Here is a 9,463-nt window from a genome sequence, read left to right on the forward strand (position 1 = left end):
TTAGCCAAATGAGTTCACTTCTCAAACGTGTAAGTGCGAACCTCAGGGGTTTCTTTTTTTTTTTTATATATATATATATTTTTTTTCAAACCTAATTTTGCTTAGGCCGCCCTTTCGGGTTTTCAACCTACCGGGTGAGAAATTTTGATCTGCCCCTAGGTTTGCTTGAGGCTCATGCATGGTGCCTCTCATTGCCCCAATGTAGGGCTTTGAGGTATCTATTGTTGTCTTTTGTCATGAACTTGTAGCAAGGAAGAAAGAAAGAAACTATGCAGGTTCTCGAAAATTAATTTTCAAAGACGAGAAACATTTGAAGGATTCTTTTTCAATTGACAAATTAAGTCAAATGACTCCTATTCTTGATAACTCACTTTCTCTCTCAAACTTTCAGGAATGATAAAATGAGGTCACATGAATGTCTGTATGTTATTTGAAACACAGTCAATCAAATATTTTTTCTTTTTTGTTTCAAACTTTACTCGTTGTTTTATGGCACCCCAACCAAATGTTCAAAATGAGTAATTTCTAATTGAACAGTCTTGGAAGTCAAAACTCAGGAGCACAGGTCGCTTGAGCAAACAAACCAACGACTTACATTCACATTCTAGTGGAAGTCAAATAAGCAAAGATGTAATTATGAGAGGATGAGAGACAAGGATGTCAAATTTATCCATGTTATTAGCATTGTAACTATGGTTTACAATAATGGCATAAACATGAAAATCCTAATGATTCATTAGAGACATCTAACAACAACTTTCAAAATTGCCCCAGGTATGACGTCGCTTGTCAATGTCAGGATTCACAAGTGATTCTCCTCAAATTTTAGCCAGCCTGCATCAATTAGACCTTGCACCTTATGCTTCAGGGTCCTACAATGCTCAATAGAATACCCCGGGGCTCCTCTATGATAAGCACATGTCCTATTTGAGTCGTATCCTCGAAAAAATGGAGGTCGAGGAACCTTGGTTGGGGTTATGGCTACCATTGAATTATGGAGTAGACATGGGAGCAAGTTAGCATAGGACACCAAAATTGGGGTGAATTCTACAAGTTTTTTTGCTGCAAAACTCCTTCCTTGGTTGGTGTTTTGGTTTGTGCTAAAGGTGGTGTTTAGCATTGGTTGTGTGGTAGGCAGGCTTTGTGGCTGATTTAGTGATGGCCTTCGTGGATGATTGGGTGGTGGGTAATGAGAAGGGCTAACGTCGGCTGAGTAATGACATTGTTGAGCAGGTGGAAAATTTGGCCATGTAGGAATGGCAGTCAGAACATGGGTTCCTTCCCCCTTCTCATTCTCTCTATTTGCCCCAAGCTTTTTACTTGTCAATGCAAGAAAATCATATTTGCCTCTTCTTAGACCCACTTCGATCCTTTCGCCGGTGAACACTAAATCGACAAAGCTTGAAGGCATGTAACCCATCATCTTCTCATAGTAGGACACTGACAACGTGTTTACTATCATTACTATCAACTCCCTCTCCATCATTGGGGGCGCTACCTAAGCTGCCATATCCTTCCACCTTTGGGCGTACCCTTTGAAAGATTCGTGCTCCTTTTTGAACATGTTCTGTAGCTGCATCCTATCCGAAGCCATATCAGAATTGTACCGATACTGCCTAATGAAGGCAACCCTTAGGTCTTTCCAAGAATAAATTCGGAAAGGTTCCAGATTAGTGTACCAGGTGGCAGCTGTCCCAGTAAGACTTTCTTGGAAGAAATGCATCAACAACTTTCCATCTTTTGTGTATGGCCCCATTTTCTTGCAGTACATTTTCAGGTGGTTCTTGGGGCAAGTAGTCCCCTTGTACTTGTTGAAGTTGGGCACCTTAAACTTCGAAGTGATGGCGATGCCAGGCACTAAGCACAATTCTGCCATGTCAGCAAAAGCATAACTTCCACCTCCTTCAACGGCTCCAAGCCTTTTCTCCATATGATCCAAATTTCCCTTTTCTTCCATAGCAAGAGGGATTCTTCCTGCCACAAAATGCTAGGGTTGTGGTTGTGGGAGAAACTGAGGGCCCTCCAAAGTGTTTGGTAGGGGCACACCACCAACTACTTGCCCTTCAGTGGCATATCCGAGGTAAGGCTTAAAGTCAGTTAGATTATGGTGGGGTATTTCATGTGTCTCCCCTATGGGTTGAGAGACATGTGCATGATCAGCCTGGGGTTGTTGGCTCTTAATGGGTATGGGTGCAAAGCTGTAGACATTCTCATTGGGAGTGTGTGTAACATTGGGTGGCGTATGGTTGGGAGCCAAGCCATATGGTGGGAAGGAATGCTTGTTTTGAACTTGCACAAAATGGGGGCCGCTCGTACTTCCCAATTCTTTGTCTCTTTGCCCTACCATATCCGAGATGGCATGATTTATTTGGTTGAGGCCTGATGGGGGAGTTGAGTCCATCTCAGCAACAACATTGGTAGCGACAACTGCAGCCACATTGACCTTCATTATCTTCTTCATGCTCATCATGGCCTCCATCATTGTGGCCATTTGCTCTTTCATGGCCTCCAAGTCAGCCTTTATCCGCTCTTGCACCTCGTCTACTTTAGCCATTACTCTAGCTCCAGCACGCGTTCGGTAAGGGTGTCGTAAAGTGCATTCTTCCCTTTTGATAACAATGATTACAGTTCGATTTCAAGGAAAGAATGCAATGAGCAATGCAACCAATGAAAAACATGGATGTATGCGAAAGATGCATTGTTGAGGTAGGTTCATAGCTATCATCATGGTACCCAGCACATGTAACTAAGAATGTTGTGTGAACTTTCACGCTTTATTGTGACTTTCTTTTGTTCTTTTTTTTTGTTATTTATATTTTTTTGTTTTGTTCCCCCCCTCTTTTTTGCAGAGGAAAATGCAAGGGTCATGCATGAGTGAACATGACATGCAATAGAATGTATGCAATTGTCAAAACAAAAGAGCATGCTAAATACAGATGTGTGGTAATGTAGTGATTTACGCAAAATGCAATGCAAAAATATGATAAATGACAAATGCGGGAATGATATGTCCATTATGATGCCATGAAGGGATGCATGATGCAATCAAGGAAAATGCCATAGTAAGTTTGCTACATGCCCTTATTTTAGGAACCTAAACGGGAGGAACTAAAAGGCTTTTAGTGATAACTCCTAAGGCGGTTATATCTCTCTAAATGGTTTCTAGAGATATCATTCCCTTTGACATCAACGTTGTGGCAGTAGGGGCTACCAGCGACAACATATCATCAAAGAGAAAAACTCTAGACGAGGTTTCATTGTCATCGAGCAAATCAAAGACTTAGCATGATCATAGATCCACCTCCACTTCCTATGTTCACATGGACCTGGGCATAGGGCCTTCTTTCAACTCACCGTGTGTGCAAATAATGTTGGTGTTTGTGTGCATCAAATGAATAAATATCTATCTCATGCATGCATTTAAAAAACACACTAAAGCATAAAAATTTATGCACAAGAACATAAGAGAAATAAAAGGAAACCGACAAAAGGCAAAGTCATGATATTGCACAAGATTAGGAGACCTAACTCTCTTAAAACAGTCCCCAGTGGAGTCGCCAACTGTCACAACCTACCCTCCGGCGAGGGCACGAAAAGGTCTCTCGTATGGGCCGAGGGTGCATCTTCCATCGAAGGAAAAGGCGTGGAGTCGCCACCAACGTTTATTCGAGGAAAATGTTGGAAAAACCAAAAGATGATGGTCTGCGTATTTTGAAAATGACGGGTTCGGGAGTTGTTTTTACGCACAGGGAAGGTATTAGCACTTCACGTGTTCGTCACAAGGGACGGTAGCCTTCAATCGAGTGTTCAAATATGACTTCAAAAACTATGTATTTTCCCTTTTTATGTTTTTATGCTTTTCACCTTTATATATATATATATATTTTATCTTTTTGGCCTTTTTTAGGTTTTTTTATGCATTATGCGGCAGAGAGTGTTAAGCACCTCAAAGTGGTCAATTAAGGTCCGTATGCCAACAAACAATTGTTCCCGGACGAAATTAGGGTATGACAAGACTCTCTAGTTAACTCGCTAACTCTTATGAGCTTACGAGTCCACTTACCCTATGTGAGTTGACTCTTGAGTAAACTCTTTTTTTAGTAGACTCTAGGTGGACTCTATAAACTCTAAGTAAACTCAGTAGACTCTCGAGTTTATTACTGAGTCAACAAGTTAAAAAAATTAGACCAAAATATAAGTCATTTTAGGTTACTTTCTGTCTATTTAGTATTCAACATACCTTCATTTAGTGTGTTATTCTCAAATACAAAAAATCTCACCTTTAATAACATCAAACCGTTGTTCTCTAATAACATCAAACCCTCAATGAGAATGATCTACCACTATTATAACATCTGCAAGTTATTATCTAGTAATGATGTATTACTAGAGTTGGTTATTTAAGTATTGTGAAATTTATGATTTACTATTTTGATTTATTATATTGTTGAAATGTTTAACTGGTATGTTATTTATAGATATTTTTTTTATTTTTATATGAAGTGGACTCTTATGAGTCTACGAGTTGAGTCCATGAGTCGAGTCTATGGAACTTTCACGAGTCTATATAAACTCTCAAGTTTGATAACCTTGGTCATAATCTTCATGTGCCGAACCTTTAGATCTCAACTTTCTCGCAAAATATTGATTAGAAAAGAAAACACAAAAATCTAAGTGTAAATCACTTCATTCATGTTGTCTTATAGTCATGTTTAGTCATAATAATTATCACATTATGTTCTAAATTTGTGCTAAATTTTGATTTTGTTGATTGAATTCTAGATACATTTGTTCATGTATTATTGAAATTTTTATCCTGTCATTTTGAATTTTGGGTCTAATTCATGCATGTTATTTATTTCATAACATGTTATAAATCAATTCCTAGAAGTAGTCTTGTTGTTGAACTTTTCTTGTTTTCTAAGTTTCCTATATGATGCCTATGAAGAAATTAAGTTGCAGTGCTGAGTTGTGGCTGGATTTGTGAATCAAAATAAGTCTTAAGCTCTCTTGAATTGTGTTATCCAACACAATTGAGCATAAGAAAACACAAATTGTAACTATTCAAGCCTTTAAGCAACATAAACATTACTCTTGATTTCTAGGTTGAAATTCTGGTTGTTGTCAGTTCTGGCACACTGTCTTCATAACTTCGCTATGGCTTGAATACTTTGAGTTTTGAGCTGAAATTTTAACTGGATAAAATAGACACCTAGACGAAAACAATGGAAATAGAATGAACAAAAACAAAAAATAAATGAGCGAGAAAAGGTGATAAAGATTAACGTCAAAATACATGTCTAGAACAACAAAAAAAATGTGTATGCTTGATTTGCTTGAAAATTGTTCATTATTTTGAGTTGTGTTACAAGCCTATTTGACTTCTTGGAGTTGTTCATCTTTTAGATGTGTTGCCAAATTGACATAACTAGAATTTTGCTTTGAGTCTTATTTTTAATTTGTCAATCTAATCTACTGTCATTCTAGGACTTCCTTTGTGTTCCACCTTGGCTTGTGGTGCTATCCTTTTGCTTTATTTTTCCTTGAATCTCATTGAATTAATGTCATGTTGAATTTCCTTTTGTTTTAGCTTTCATTTCATATTTTGGTTTCTTGCCTGTCTTTTTTTTTTTTGTGTTTAAGTGCTGCCTACAATAAGGATTGGAAGAGGAAATTAGTGCATTGCTTGAAGGAAGATTTTTTAGTCTTGGAGGTTAGCCATCCTAGGATCACCATTGTGAAGCAACCAAAGCCTCACCAAATTTTGAGTGAAACACTTGAGAAAACAAACTAGCATTGAAGACAAATTTGAAGACCTTAATTGCTTTGTTAAATTTGTTGTAATATAACTATTGAGTGCTAAATTTTTTCTATTGAAATTCCTTGTATTTGGACATTCGTCAGGGGTGTATGGGGAGTCTCCAAGAGACCACCCAAACCTCTATTTGTGTGTAATAGCTTAGTGTAAACTGTGTAGACTAAGTGAAGAGCCAGTTGGGACCTCCAAAGGGTCATCTAAGCCTTTACATAGGAAACCGTATAGCTTGCTTTAAATTTTCTTTACCTTCCATTGTCAAACTACCTAGATAACTTGCTTTTTACCAATTAGTTTTTACCTTATCTATCACACCTCTTTTATTGTTTATTTTGTCTAGTTTCAACCATAGTTTCTTTTACCTTTTGTTTTCAAACCCCCAACAAGAAAGAACCACAACATAGGAACCAACATGAATCTTCATTCTTCATCTAGTGTTAATGGTGAGGGTTCTACTCCTAAGGACCCCTTGTATAGGATATCAGATGAGTTAAGATCCCTTAATTTGTGGAAATATAAACAAGAGAGAAAAGAAAAAGGAAAAAAAAAAGAGTAAAAGAAATAAGTCAAGATGAAAGAGAGAAAATAAGAGAAGAAGAAAAAAAAATTAATGAAAGAATTAAGAAGAGGAAGAAATGCTTCCTATGGTAGTCGTGAGTCTTGTAAAAGTTTGAGTGAAGTTAAGTGACTACTATGGAGGGAGGCATAGGTCCCATACTAGACCTCACTCCCAAAGAAGAGAAAAGGATAAAAGGTCTCAAGAGGTTAGCATTAGTCTTCAATATTTCTATGGAAAAGATAATGTTGAGGCCTACCTAGATTGGGAAATGAAGGTTGAACAACTCTTTACTTGCCATAATATTAGTAAAGAGAGAAAAGTTCCATTGGCTACCCTTAGCTTCCAAGGATATGCCCTCTATTGGTGGACTTCCTTTGTTAGTGAAAGAAGGATTCATGGGAATCCTCCAGTAAAGTATTGGAATGATCTTAAGAATGCCCTTAGGAAGAGGCACATTCCCTCTTACTATGAAAGGGGGCTTATGGACAAGCTCTAAAGGCTTAGACAAGGGAGTATGAGTGTCAAAGAATATAAACAACAAATGGAACTACTCCTTTTAAGAGCTAGACTTAGGAAGGAGGAAATAACAAGCATAGCTAGGTTCCTTAGTGGACTTAATATGAAAGTGAGGGACAAGGTTGAACTTCTTCCATATAGGGACCTAGATGAGCTAGTCCAACTTTGTATAAGAGTGGAGCAACAACTTAAAAGAAAGCATTCTTCAAAATCTTATGGCTCTCACTCTTATCCAAGGAAGGACTAAGCCCAAGGAATTTTGAGGACTACACTTTCAAAACCCAAAGAAGATAAGGGTAAGACCATAGAGAAACCCACCCCTAAGACTAGTTCCCAAACAAGGACTAGCAAAATTAAATGCTTCAAATGTCTTGGGAAAGGTTGCATTGCCTCTCAATGCCTCACAAAGAAAACCATGATTATGAGGGGTCAAGACATTTATAGTAGTCAAGAGGAGACTACTTCTTCCTCTTCCTCTAGTGGAAGTGAAGATGACACTAGGGGTGAAGAATTTAGTGAGGAAGTCAACCCCCATGAAGAAGGTGACCTCCTAATGGTTAGAAGGCTCCTTGGAGGCCAATCTTGTGATATATCTCAATCCCAAAGAAAGAACATCTTTCACACAAGATGCAAAGTTTTACATAAAACTTGTTTTCTCATTGTGGATAATGGATTTTGTTGCAATTGTTGTAGCACAAGATTAGTTTCCAAGTTGAACCTCACTATCATTCCCCACTCAAAACCTTATAAACTGCAATGGCTCAATGAGTAAGGGGAGATGATAGTTAACCAGCAAGTGAAGGTACCTTTCTCCATTGGGACATATAAGGATAAAGTTATTTGTGATATAGTTCCCATGGAGGTAGGGCATATTCTCTTAGGAAGGCCATGGCAATTTGATAGGAAGATCATTTACAATGGCCTAACTAATGAGATTACCCTCACCCATTTTGGCACCAAATTTGTGTTGCGTCCTCAAACACCTTCACAAGTAGCTAAGGATCAACTTACAATGAAGGAGAAGAGAGATGAGGAAAAGTTAGAAAAGCAAAAGAAAAAAAAGGATAGTGAGGCCTTAGCTCTAAAGGTCAAGGAGAAGGAAAAAGAGGGAGGGTGTTCCTCTAACAAAGTTGTAAAGAAGGAGAGTCATTTTGAAACAAAAGGAGATATTAAGAGGGCTCTTCTTCTCAAGCAATCTTTCTACTTCTCCTCTCAAGGGAGACTTCCCTTAGCACTTCCACAATTCCTGCACTTAAGACCATTCCCCCAAAGGTCCAAGAACTCTTAAAGGAATTTGGTGATGTATTTCCCAAAGTGATACCAAAGTGATACCCCCTGGGTTACCTCCTCTTTGGGGAATAAAACACCAAATACACTTAGTCCCAGGAGCAAGCCTGCCTAATATGCCAACTTATAGGACTAATCCTCAAGAGACCAAGAAGATTGAATCCCAAGTTAAGGAATTGTTGGAGAAGGGTTGAGTCCAAGAGAGCCTAAGTCCTTGTGTTGTGCTTGTGTTGTTGGTGCCCAAGAAGGATGGTAAGTGGAGAATGTGTACAGATTGTAGGGCCATCAACAACATAACCGTGAAGTATAGGCACCCCATTCCTAGGCTTGATGATATGATTGATGAGTTGTATGGTGCAAACATATTTTCCAAAAATTGATCTTAAAAGTGGTTATCAGCAAATAAGGATGAGAGAAGGTGATTAGTGGAAAATCGCTTTCAAGACTAAGTTTGGGTTGTATAAGTGGCTAGTGATGCCTTTTGGGCTCACTAATGCACCAAACACCTTCATGAGGATAATGAATCATGTCCTAAGGGAGTTAATAGGTAGGTTTGTAGTTGTTTATTTTGATGATATCTTAGTCTATAGTAAGGACCTAGACGATCACTTAGGATATCTAAGGCAAGTTCTTTTGGTTCTTAGGAAACACACTCTCTTTGCTAATATAGATAAATGCACCTTTTGTGTTGATAATGTAGTCTTCTTAGGTTTTGTGGTTAGCAAAAATGGGGTCCATGTGGACCTTGAGAAAATCAAGGCCATCTAAGAGTGGCCCACCTCAAAAAGTTTAGGAGATATTAAGAGCTTCTATGGGTTGGCAAGTTTTTATAGAAGGTTTGTTCCTAATTTCTCTACACTTGTTTCGCCACTCAATGAGTTGGTGAAGAAGAATGTGGCATTCACATGGGGTGAGAGACAAGAGCAAGCCTTTGCTTTGCTTAAAGAAAAGCTCACCAAGGCACCTGTTCTAACTCTCCCTGACTTTTTTAAAACTTTTGAGCTAGAGTGTGATACCTTTGGTGTAGGTGTGGGAGCTGTGTTGTTGCAGGGTGGGCACCTTATTACTTTAGTGAGAAACTTCATGGTGCCACTCTCAACTACCCCACTTATGATAAGGAGTTTTATGCCTTAGTTAGAGCCCTCCAAACTTGGGAACACTACCTTGTTTCCAAGGAGTTTGTTATTCATAGTGATCATGAATCACTTAAGTACATTAGAGGGCAATGCAAGTTAAACAAGAGGCATGCAAAATGGGTAGAGTTCCTAGAGCAATTTCCATATGTT

The sequence above is a fragment of the Glycine max genome, chromosome 1 (genome assembly GCF_000004515.6).
Source record: "Glycine max cultivar Williams 82 chromosome 1, Glycine_max_v4.0, whole genome shotgun sequence".
NCBI lineage: Eukaryota > Viridiplantae > Streptophyta > Magnoliopsida > Fabales > Fabaceae > Glycine > Glycine max.